Consider the following 12,262-nt stretch of genomic DNA (forward strand, 5'->3'; position numbering starts at 1 on the left):
CTCTGAAAATGACAATATATATAGTATTAAAAGCCCATAATCAGTAACAGTGTTATTTACTACCAAGCATTATGTAGTTTACATAATTTTATGAGCTACACTTTATATAACTGGCTTTACAATAGATTATTTTTACCATCATCAGCACAAACACAGTAGTAACAGCTTATGCTGCAACATTAAGGCAACTACAGTGTCACTAGATGAATGGAACATTTTAGCTCCATTGTAATACTATAGGACAACCATTCTTTATGTCTCTGTCCTTAAGTGGGATGCTATATAGCACATGTCAGTGTTTATTTATCTTTAGATAACTTATATAAAACTTAGTGTTTGTTTTCTCCAAACCTGTTTTTCTGATAGTGTTCCCAGTACTGGCAAAAGGAATTTGCATCCACACTAGAATTATTCATGAATATAGCCTTAAGTATTACCTTTGTCCTATGTAATCCATTCCTTGTATTCATAGTTCTCATTTTCTTTCTTAAAGCAATAAATTATATTTCTGCAGTATGTATGTCACAGTATTACCTTCCCTGTATTACATTTGCAGCTAACAAATTCAACTCTCAGTTTCTTCCCATGAAACTTTCCAAGTCATTCTCACATGCTAGCAAAACTTTTTAAAATATAAATTAGAATGTGACATGTACTTTTATTTTGAACACTCTCTAAAGTGCTCCCAACAAACTTAGCAGAAAATGTCAGGGCTGTACCCAGGCTAAGAATTCTGCATCATCTGGTTCAACAATGCTCCTTTGAGCTACTCAATTTCTTCTGCAAGTGTTTTAGAATTTAAAATTATTTGAGCTCTTTTCTTTCTAGGTCTGCATGAACACACTGACTTTCAACTTAATCAGAAATTTATATTAATATTATTATTTATCACTTTGAAGTCTTTCATATCTATAAAAATAATACTTCAGAGAATCTGAATATTAATAACTTTTGTATTTCAATATTTCACAAATAGCTTAACATATATTAGGTTTTCATGGATATTAAATGGATATTGTAGACCCCATAATTTTTATTGCGAAGCTGTATCTATCAATATGACTATATATAAGGTAGGTACTTTTAAAAAATTATCAGTGCTGAATAATATCATAAGGGGGGCATATTTAGAACAACAGAGGGAAACACCAAAGTTCTTACTCTATCTTCTCATGAGAAAAACAAAAAGAGGGAGAGAAAACAAAAATCACAGGAATGCAAGGAGAAGACAGAAGTCTACAATCTGGGAATTTGACTCCAATTTTACCTATGACGTATTTCTATCCTTGAAAACTGTGAGAAAAAAAAAGTCTGCTAATCCAGTTAGTGCATAATGACAACTCAGTAGATGCAAACAGTGCATGAATGAATTGTTGGAGCAATCCAGGAGTAAATGGTAGTTACTTATATTCTGCAGAAAATTCAACGACAAAGATAAGTAATGCTTTTGAACAGCATTTATTACTGATAGATTTTAGTAACTTTTCAAGTTTTTATCATATTTTTCAAAATCACTCTATAATACATTGTCTGAACATATTACCATACAAATAAGTTCAACAAAAGCCTTTCATTCTAGTATATTAAAATAGAAAATTTCTCTGTTTAAATAAAGAATTTCCAGCCAAATTTATATACCTTTTCTACAGCAATTCAGTTATTTCCTACTATCAACAAGCAATGACATTACATATGTTTTAGAGAAAATATTGCTTTGCTATATAAAGATATATCCCTAGTTTTAAACAAGTTCTCATCAGTCTAAATATTATAGTTTAATTTAAATTCACTTTTATAGATAACAGTATATAAAACATTTATATTAAATTATTTCATTTTGAATTTGGTTACTTTCATTCAGTGTGTGAATATAATGAATTTATGTATTCATGCTTCAGTTTCTTTGCTGCCAAATTTACACTAACAATACTTATTTTATAGAATTGAGAAAATCACATAAATTAGCACATAAAATGAGCATAAAAAGAGATTAGTAATTTAATTATTTTTTCAATCTTATAGTTGACAATTGGCAATATTTTTGAGACAATTTTCTTTAAATGTGTAATAACTCTTAGAAAGATAAGAAAAATATTACTGAGCATTTAGTAGAATATTCAGAGCCTATTGTATTTGTAATTATTTTTAAAAATTTTAGACTCATGAACAAATACTGCAATGCCTAGTTTTCTGTCCAGCATGAAATGTGATTAAACAAAATAAAAGCAGTGAATAATTTCAATATGGAGGGAAGAAAAATCAAAACTGTAGGCAGGGCCTTGTGTAAACATTAAACAAAGTATACAAAGCTGCTTGATTTAATTAAATTTGAAAATCCCACTTTGATCTAACGTGCCCCATACACTCTGAGCTGACTGACTGGATCAATCATGGCATTTACTATTCATTAAATTTAACTTCTCTACATTCATGCAATGTAAAACAAGCAATCCAGACAAAATAGTGGATAATTAGCACACAGGTCCCCAAAATTTATGTTTATATGTAGAAATATAAACACACCATTTATTTCTACAATATTTTTAAATCTAAAGGTTTAAAATATTGAAATATATAATCTGTGTAGTGAAGGGAGTAGTCACAGTGGACATAAATTTTATTAGCAGCAAATCTTCATAGAGACAAGCTTAGAGTCTGAAATTGCACTTTAATATGTACAAAAAGGAAATTGGTGTCACTCATACTTAAAAGTCCACTTCTCTTTCTATATATATAGAATTACCGTGACATCTTCTGTGCTCATACAATTTGATTTTTCATTCACTTCCAGTAGATAGGTAGGGAGATACAATTTGATTTTTCATTCACTTCCAGTAGATAGGTAGGGAGGGATACTCTCTTGAAGAATTTTTTTTTAAAAACTGTTTTGTCACTCTATTTTTCCTGAGAGAATATTGATCACTTATTCAATATGGTAACATTTTCCTAGATACAAATAGAGCCTTAAATATTACTTAACAAAATTAAGACATATATCTTACTAACCTCAAAGTTTTTCTTGTTAGGCAACTTGCAAACTGTGACACACAGCATACAGGATCTTTCCTACGTGTTATTAAGATCATTGTACAAGTGTACAGCTAACAACTTGGTAATAAAAGATTGAGAAACATTGAACAAAGTGCTTCCATTGCTCTGTCTAAATTTTAATGCTGCATTAGACTTTCTGTCATAATCTAGAATTGCTTTTGCTATTCTACTTTTAAATGAGTTTTAGATTCCAAATGAAATTTAGGAAATGTTTTCTTTCTCTGTGAGGTACGCTAATGGTATTTTGACTGGAATTGCTATAAAAATATTTTCCACTTTTAGGAGTATGGCAACTTTAACTTTGTTAGCTCTTCCTGTCCAAAGACAAGGAATTAATTTCCATTTCCTGAATATCTGCTTCAATCCTCCTTTTTAGGGTACTGTGATTTACACTGTACAGATATTTTACATCCTTTGTTATGTTTGTTCCTAAGTATTTCATTATTTTAGATGCTAACACAAAGGGCGTATTATTGCCAATTTTTCTCTCTGTGAGTTTGTTGCTTGTGTACATAAATGCCATTGATTTATGTGCCCTTATGTTTATAGAAGCATGATTTGCAATATCTAAATCTTAGAAAAAACCCAAATGCCACCGAACCATAAAATGGCTAAAAAATATGTAGGGTTTTATTATGCAATGGAACACTATTCAGCTATAAAGAGTTAACCTGGACACTTTTATAGGTAAATAGATACAACTTGAGACCATACTCATAAGTGAAATAAGTAAGACCCATATTTGTAAATATCATACTGTATCACTAGTGTGAGAAACAAAATGAGTAAATAAGAAATAAAATATATAATAAATGTTGTGAATTGTGAAGAAAATGTTCCAAAAAGACAAACAGTAATAGGAAAAAGGGGAAAGGATGAAAGGGGAAAATATACATGTACACAGTATAATTAAGATAGATAGTTATACAGTTAGCTTCTCATAGTTCATTGAAAAGAAAATTTTGTGCTAATATTGGTTAGACAAAATCTCATGCTTGTATCTTTTACTCTGGAAACTACTATGACTACAACAATATGAATATATCAACTATTGTAACTGTCCTACTAACTTGAATCTGTTTCATTGTTATGGTTATATTTTTTCTTTAAAATTAAATGATAAAAGAAATTTTTATTTCAATGTAGGATAGAAAGTGTTTAACTAAAAATGAAATTTGAGTGTATAACACACATTAGCCACAGAATCTTTTTTTTTTTTTTTTTTTTTGGCTTTTTCCTTTTTATCGGTACCAGGGATGGAACTCACGACTGCCTGCTTGCAAGGCAGGCGCTTTATGCCGCTGAGCTAAATCCCCAGTCCCTAGCCACAGAATCTTAAGTCTGAAGGTATTTTTTGGTGTATTTTTTTTCTCATCAGATATTTAAAAATAAAATTTACATATTTTTTGTTTTCCCCGGTGACATCACTTATAAATTTAGTCTATTCTTGTGTTATATTAGGTTTGAAAATTCACTGCAAAAACTGGCAAAACTCACTGAAAGTTGTTTACATTCTTTCAATAAAGTTTTTTACATATAAAAACAAAAGATAAAATTAGCTAAGAGGTACATGTAACAGCATCTAAGAAATTACAAACTTCAGATCTTTTCTCTGGATGAAGTAATGAAAACATGCTTCTGAATTCATGTTTGTTGATATGTGCATGCATGGAGTAACCAGTATAGGTTCTCTGATTCTTGAGTCCAGAATCTTTAGTAAGGCTGCCTTACATACACAGGTATGTAAGGCATGATAGATTTCTCAAGTAAGTGATCTCAGCCTCTGGTCTCTGTGGAGTGTAGATCATATCATGTGACCCCAAACCTCCACATTAATCCTTATTTTTAAGATTGTTTGTGGTGACCACCCACACTCTCAGTCACGTTGTTAAGAGTCTCCAGCTGAACCATGAACCCAGTCAACCAAAAATATTTCAATAAGCATGACATTCAAAAGCCTTAGCATTACCTCTCACAACTGAAGAGTAACAACCAGACTTCTTGTCCAAGATTGTATTCTTTAATACACATGTCACTGTAGCTATGCTATTAGAGATCACTTACAGAATTTGAACCTCTAAGTATATTTCTGAAATCAAATAACTTTGCATAATTTATTTCAGTCTTTTCTTTAAATTTTTAATATGATAAACCCTTCACATATTTGCATATCTCACTCCAAAACACTTGCATTCACCAATGTTTTTTTACATTAATTTCCCAAGAAAAAATGATTTGTATAACACTAACTGTTGGGGTATTTGAAATATAACTGAAAAATAATTGTGAAAAAGATTGTGTTGATAAGGAATTCTTAGAGAATTAACTTTTTATTATGTGAAATCTGGGTGTTTTTATTCTGTTATTTTGTTTTGTTTTCCAATTTAGGAGAGGGTAAGTTTTTATAAATTTTTTTTCCTATGGAACTGGTTTTTAATGATTTTGTGTAAAATTCACAACACCCATGAAGTTCTAAATTCTTTATTTAATGGGAAACATGGTAATATATTAGAACATTCTAGCTTCAAAAAGTCACTGCATGAAATTTTAGGTAAACATATACATATACATATAAGGTGTTATTGAAAGATACAAGTTATTGAAAGATACAAGTGAGTATTGACGAAAAACTTGTTAAAGACAAGTTGCCAAGATTCATTGAATAATTGTATTCTGAGAGGAAGTATTTTGAGTTTTGTGGAAAGAGTAATGGCAATGTGTCTTGCATAGTAACCAAGTATTTTAAATTATATTTTTATCTCACTTGGAATATCTGAACAGCATTCTAATTAGCTAGCACATTATCCTGGTATATTGTTATGCAACTCTTCTTTGTAAGAGAAAAATTATCGCCCAGCCTCTATTTGTAACTTTTCAGAAATGTGAAAATGGAAAATACATGTTTTTAACAATTTTATTTAAAGAGAAATAAAGCAAAACTGAAAAAATGGTAGAAATAATACAGAATTTCAAATAAATAAACAGTAATAAATCACTAGTTGATAAATTACATATTGTTCTCTTAGAAATAGTTGTTCAAGTTACAAGATTAAAGCATACAAAATGGACATTCAAACAAGTGAGAGTGCAAACAGTTTTGTTCAACGATCCACCAAGAACTTAGTAATACAGTTATCTATCTTACACACTTAAACATACATGCAGTTGTATCTTTTAGAGAACTTTCTTTTCCACTTTTTTTTTACAATAGCTATTACACATTTTGAGTTTTATTACTCCCACATTTCTTACTACTTTTTACACTAGAGACATAATGTGATTTTAAAATATGATTCTTATTTATTTTACTTATGAAGATAGTCTCAAGTTGCCTACATTTACCTATGAAGGCCTCAAGATGATCCTTTTTTATATCTGAGAAATATTCCATTGTATAAAAATACCATGTCTTTTTCATCCACTCTGCAGTTGATGGGCATCTTGGTTGATTCCAAGATTTAGCTATTACAAATTGTGCTGCTGTGAGCATGGGTGTACAAACATCACTGTGACATGACCTTTTCAGTTTTTCTGGGGAAAATACCCAGAGGGGAACAACCAGATTGAAACTGCATTGAGCTTCCAATCCTAGTCCTCTGGGAAATCTTCATACTGATTTCAATAGTGGCTGCACTCCTCTACACTCCCACCACAGTGGAGCCGTGTCCGTTTTTCCCCACAGCCTCGCCAACATTTGTTATCAGTTGATTACTTGATGGTAGCCATTCTTCCGGAGTGAGATGAAATTTCAGTGCTGTTTTAATTTGCATTTCTCAAATGACCAGTGATGGTGAACATTTCTTCATGTATTTATTTGCCATTTATATATCTTTATCTGAGAAATGTGTGTCCATCTCAGATGCCGATTTTTGGAGAGGGTCTTTGAATTTGGGAGGCCTGATGTTTTTCAATTCTTTGTATATTCTGAATGTAAGTCCTTTGTCTGAAGGGTTGCTGGCTAAAATTATTTCCCATTCTGCGGGTTTCCTTTTTACTCTGTTGGGTGATTTCTTTTGCAGTGCAGAAACTTATGAGATCCCTGTTTTTGATTCTTTGAAATGTTTCCTGTGAAATTTGCATCGTGTTCGTGAATTCTACCCCTGTGTCTCTAAGACTTCTCCCTGACTTGTCTCCCAGTAGATTCAGTGTTTACAGGGTCTTATGTATCACTGAGCTTAGCAAAGTTCTTCAGTTCTTTTGTGCTAGATTCATTTATGTTATTTCAAAGTGAAGTTACCATTTTGTATGTTGTTATTCATATTTTTTTTAATAATGAAAGTAACATAGTGCTGTCTTAGGAATAAGTGGTTCAAAATTTCTCAGCATCCACTGAACCTTATCTTTTAATTAATCATAATAATGATTATCATACTATTAACTTTTGTTTATCTTTTTGCAAAATATTATGGAAGTTTTAAAATTGTCTAAAATTTCCCTATTTTTTCACAGATAATTTATATTTTAAGTTTATGATTAAGGGTTTTTTAAAAAGTTATATATTTCAACAAAGAAACTGATGAAATCCAAGTAAATTAAAAGCAATCATATTTAAAATAATTATATAAATTCACTATGAAAAGTTTGACATCATGTTATCAATAAATAACACAAAATCCAGAAGACAATATTTTAAATAAAATGAAATATAATGTAAAATTTGAAATTAATGTCTAAAATAAATATATCAATTAAATTATGTAGATAGTTCAACAATGTCAATGAAAGTCACTTTAATGTAATGAAATGTTAAATATGGGAAAATTATTTGTATGAATTGTGAAAAATTAAAAACAACATTAGGATAAAGCTCGTTTGCTTGAAGACTGAATAAAATATATTTGACCCTCTGATGGAGTTACATATGGATGGAAGTAGATAATAAAAACGAATGCAAACTAAAAGTAAATTGAAAATACTAAGATTTATTTTTTAATGATCTGATCTCCTTGTAGGGATCAACATTGTTACATCTGGATAATTTTTATTTATTTCTCATGTTTAAAAAGAATAACTGACATTTCCATATTTGCTAACATATATTTTACTTTTCATTTGAAAAGCACCAAAAAATTTACTATGCTTATGTTAACTACTCATCAGAAGAAAATAACTGCCTGTCATAAATTACTTAAAATGTATTAATAATGCAAATTAGTTTTATTCTGCTTACTTATTTTTCTAGGAATAATGTATATGTGATAGAAAACTCACATCCCAAACCTGTTACTTCCTTTTAACTAACCTAACAAATAGCTTTTGAGCTCATCTTGCTAGAGTTACTGGGGTAGAAAAAGTGCCCAACACAGATCACAGTGTGAGTCTTGGTACTGCTAATGAGAATAAAAACCAAACTTCAGGGAGTACTTACCTCCCAGGAGATGTTAGAGCCTGTTCCAAAGAAAACATTGACTCCGGGAAAATACTGAGAAATCATACATAAAGTGAGGATTGAAATAAATGGATTAAAAAAAACTATAAACAAAGTGTTAGAAGAACGGTTTATTTACAAATAATAGAAATAACTCTAAGAACAGTAAGATTAATTTGACCATATAATTAATGCAAAGTAAGTTTCTTTAAATATCATTTCAAAGCACAATTTTGAATAGTAAAGTATCACTTAAATAATATATCTATTTCTCATGTTCTTTTCATGAGATTAAACATAGGAGATATATTATTCAATATTTTTGTTATTTTCATGTTACCTTAAAACACAGTGTTTGTCAGGAAAAGCCTTTGTTAGCAGTACTAGCATGTAAAGTTTCAAATGCATAATTTTGCCATCCTGCCTTCTGTTTTTCCCAGGGATATTTGTCTTAACTGAATCAATCATCATTTTTGTTTCTGCCAGAAAATGACTTAGACAAAAGCTTATGTGCTGAATCCAAAAAACAACAAAAGAGAAAGAAGGAAAAAAAAAAACTGATAAAAAGAAAGGGAAGACATGCCCTGTGCATTTTATTTTCAAAATTTTAAGCCTACAATTTATAATGTATTCCAGAATTATTAAAGAAAATTTGGAAACTAAACTACTAACTTAACTTAATAAGTTAAGTAAAGTAGCTAAGGTTTTAGAGTCCAACAAAAAATGAAATAAAATCCCAGGCTGACATATATAAACTTTAACTTATGTAATTCATTAATTCTCTCTGGAACTGAATAGTATTTATTTTTAGAAAGAATTCATATAACATAATTGTATTCAGTACATTTAAATGTACTAAACAAGAATATTTAAATGACACAAATCTTAGTATACAAAAGGTACATCTTAATAACACACTGAATTTACTTATTGAGGAATTAAATAGTCCTGTCTGTTATATTTCATGGTTCATGGTATAACTGAAAAATAAATTGAATTATACTACACACAGCAAAACACACACACATATCCAATATTCAAATGATCTTATAAAATGCTATTGATTTATAGAAAAGAAGTTGGGTGATAACAATGTTTCTGCAGTGATTCACGTACAGAAACACAAATCAAACTGACATTTGAGCCAAGCATTAAGATCTTGATTGAGATAAACAATGAGAAAAGGTAAGTACAACAAAAGCAAACAAAGACACAAGGGATGAACAAATGCACAATGCCTAAAATAAAAATCAAATAGTTTGATTATGCATCATGAGGAGTAGTATAAATCACTAAAATGTATATAAAATTTCCAGCATTCTTACTGCTAATAAATAGAAAGAAGTTTTGAGTGACTTTTATGACAGAAGCTTCCAAATCTTATGAGTGATTTACAATTACAATTGCAATAGTAATTAGAAAAACAATCAGCAGTCGAGAAGGATGAAAGCACATGTACATCCTGAAATCTACCTCTGAATATCTCTCCTGCTTTTCCCCCACATCCTTGTTCTGCTGATTTTAATATTTAAATAAATTCAAAACCTTTGCAGTCTCTTTTTTTTTTCACTTCCCTTACAGAACTGCTTTTAGTATGGATCATTTGAAGATAGACCAACTGCACACGTCAATTAAACATGTCTGTTTAATGCATTAGCCTTTTAATAATTCATCAGCATCAATGGCTCTGTGCCTTCATGCATTGTTGTTCTGCAGTTGTACTTACTAATTTCTAATATGAAGCTAATTGTATAATATACTTGCTCTTCTACATGTGCATGCCTACAGTAAATAACTACTTTATGAAAATCACTGTGGTTTTCTATTCCTATTCAAATTGATTTACAAATATACTGACTTTTATGTAAGTTTTCAGTGCCATGTTTTATGTCTAGGCCTCAATAATGCAATGCATTTTGATTCATACAATTCTTCAGCTTTCTCTCTATTTCATCTTGTTCTAATTTTACTAACATTTTACTGTTCTGAATAACACACATCCCTATAACAGGGGTTTTATACTCATCACTGTTCATTTCCAGTCTCCCTTCACTGGGTTGGCTTTATCACTCAAACCTCAAAGGAAATGTCTTTATGCCCCCTTGGTAAGTCTCATACTCCTTTATCAGTTTTTATAATAATTTGTATTGCTCCTTTTAAGGGCCTGTTTATAACTAAAATATCTCCCCTATAATAAACTATTAATTATGGAATGCTGTTTTAGTCACTTTCATTTATCAGGATTGGCAGTGAGAGGGGGTTGTGGTTCTATCATAAAGGGTTCACTTTGTGTGCACAAAGTCCTGGTTTTAATTCTCAGTATGACACACGTACACAAAAACATCATTTTCACTTGACAGGAGTGGAAAGGTCCTGACACATGCAGGATCCTATAAATAATTAACTAGGCAAAATCTTGTATTCTCTTCACTGGGGATGCTGAGGCAGGACTTCAAGGCTAGCCTGGACTACATAGTGAGTTCAAGACCAGTGTAGCATATACAGGGAGAATCTTTAATCCAAAAAAAGAAGAAATGAATAAATAAATAAAGTTTGATTTGAAGTTTGAATGGTGGAGTAAAAGCGAGAATTTAGAAAGTCACTGTGTAAAGTAGAGAGGCAAAAATATTTGAACAAGCACTTTAAAGTGAAAATAAGAAATTAGGACAATTGAAACTATTTCTAGAACTTGGTAGCTCTCTAGATATTCAGGGGTTGATTAGATGTCATCATTTGCACTTTAGAAAATGCCTGTTGCTGTTATTTTATGGCAGTTGGTTTCAAAATCATGAGTTTATCGTTTTCTTTTGATTTTAGTTTTGAATTAATTTAGCCATTTTTCCTCTATTTTGTCTTTTAGTTTTTAATAGGAACTGCCTCAAACAATTGAATAAGGTGTCATAATATGTTTGGGCAGTATACATTCTTCATGTCAAATCATGACTATGCTCTAAGGATGACTGAAAGTGTTTCCTTATCTTCCCAGGTCTATTCCACTGTAGGTTTGCTAAACTCTTTTTTTTTCATACTCTTAACTCCGTAGTCTTTCAGTAAAAGTAATGGGTCACATGTACATTTATTTTAAAGAAGATAAAATTTTAAATGCCACCGATCCTATGTTATATAGAATATTCCAACAAAAAGGGTATTATTGGAAAACAAATATAATTTTCATATTAAATAAAAGGGGAATATTTTATTTATTACTAAATCAGTTCAATACGTGTTGTTACATGATTGATGTATTCTTGGTAATAGAAAATATAATGTTAAATATAGAACAGCCTATCATTCAAAATGCCTTCAGCTTAGTAAAGAATCACACATTAATGATCATAAAAAATGAAAAAAAAATACAGACTGTATAATAAAGTAAGAAATAATATACTAAGTATTATAAAGATATACAACAAAATAGTATTCATAGAACTTCTTTGTTATTCTCAGCTATGGAGACAATTGCCTGGAAAGTGACATTGATATGAAATTAAAAAAAAAAAAAGATAACATTTAGAAAACAAACGTAAAGACCACAGAAATGTAAAATAATATCAAAAAGATAGCTTACCCATTTATCTTTCTCCAAATTAGGGCTTTGCTTCTTGACATAGTACAAGAAAAAAAAAATGTAAAAATTGGTTTTGTCTCTTGGATTGGCTTTTTAATTATTTAGAAAGAGTTCATTATAGTTTTGATGAAAATATTTTACTACTTCATACTTAGCTCTAAAACCACTTGTAAAACAATCATTGAAAACTTAAACTTTGCTCAAAATAGTGAGCAAAATCCTTTCTACAGTTTCTTATAAAGTTTTTCAGTAAAGGTATACTTTTAATTTTTGAA

Source organism: Cavia porcellus, unplaced genomic scaffold (assembly GCF_034190915.1).
Source record: "Cavia porcellus strain 051 isolate PalLab524CR breed Dunkin Hartley unplaced genomic scaffold, mCavPor4.1 scaffold_1, whole genome shotgun sequence".
Classification (NCBI taxonomy): domain Eukaryota; kingdom Metazoa; phylum Chordata; class Mammalia; order Rodentia; family Caviidae; genus Cavia; species Cavia porcellus.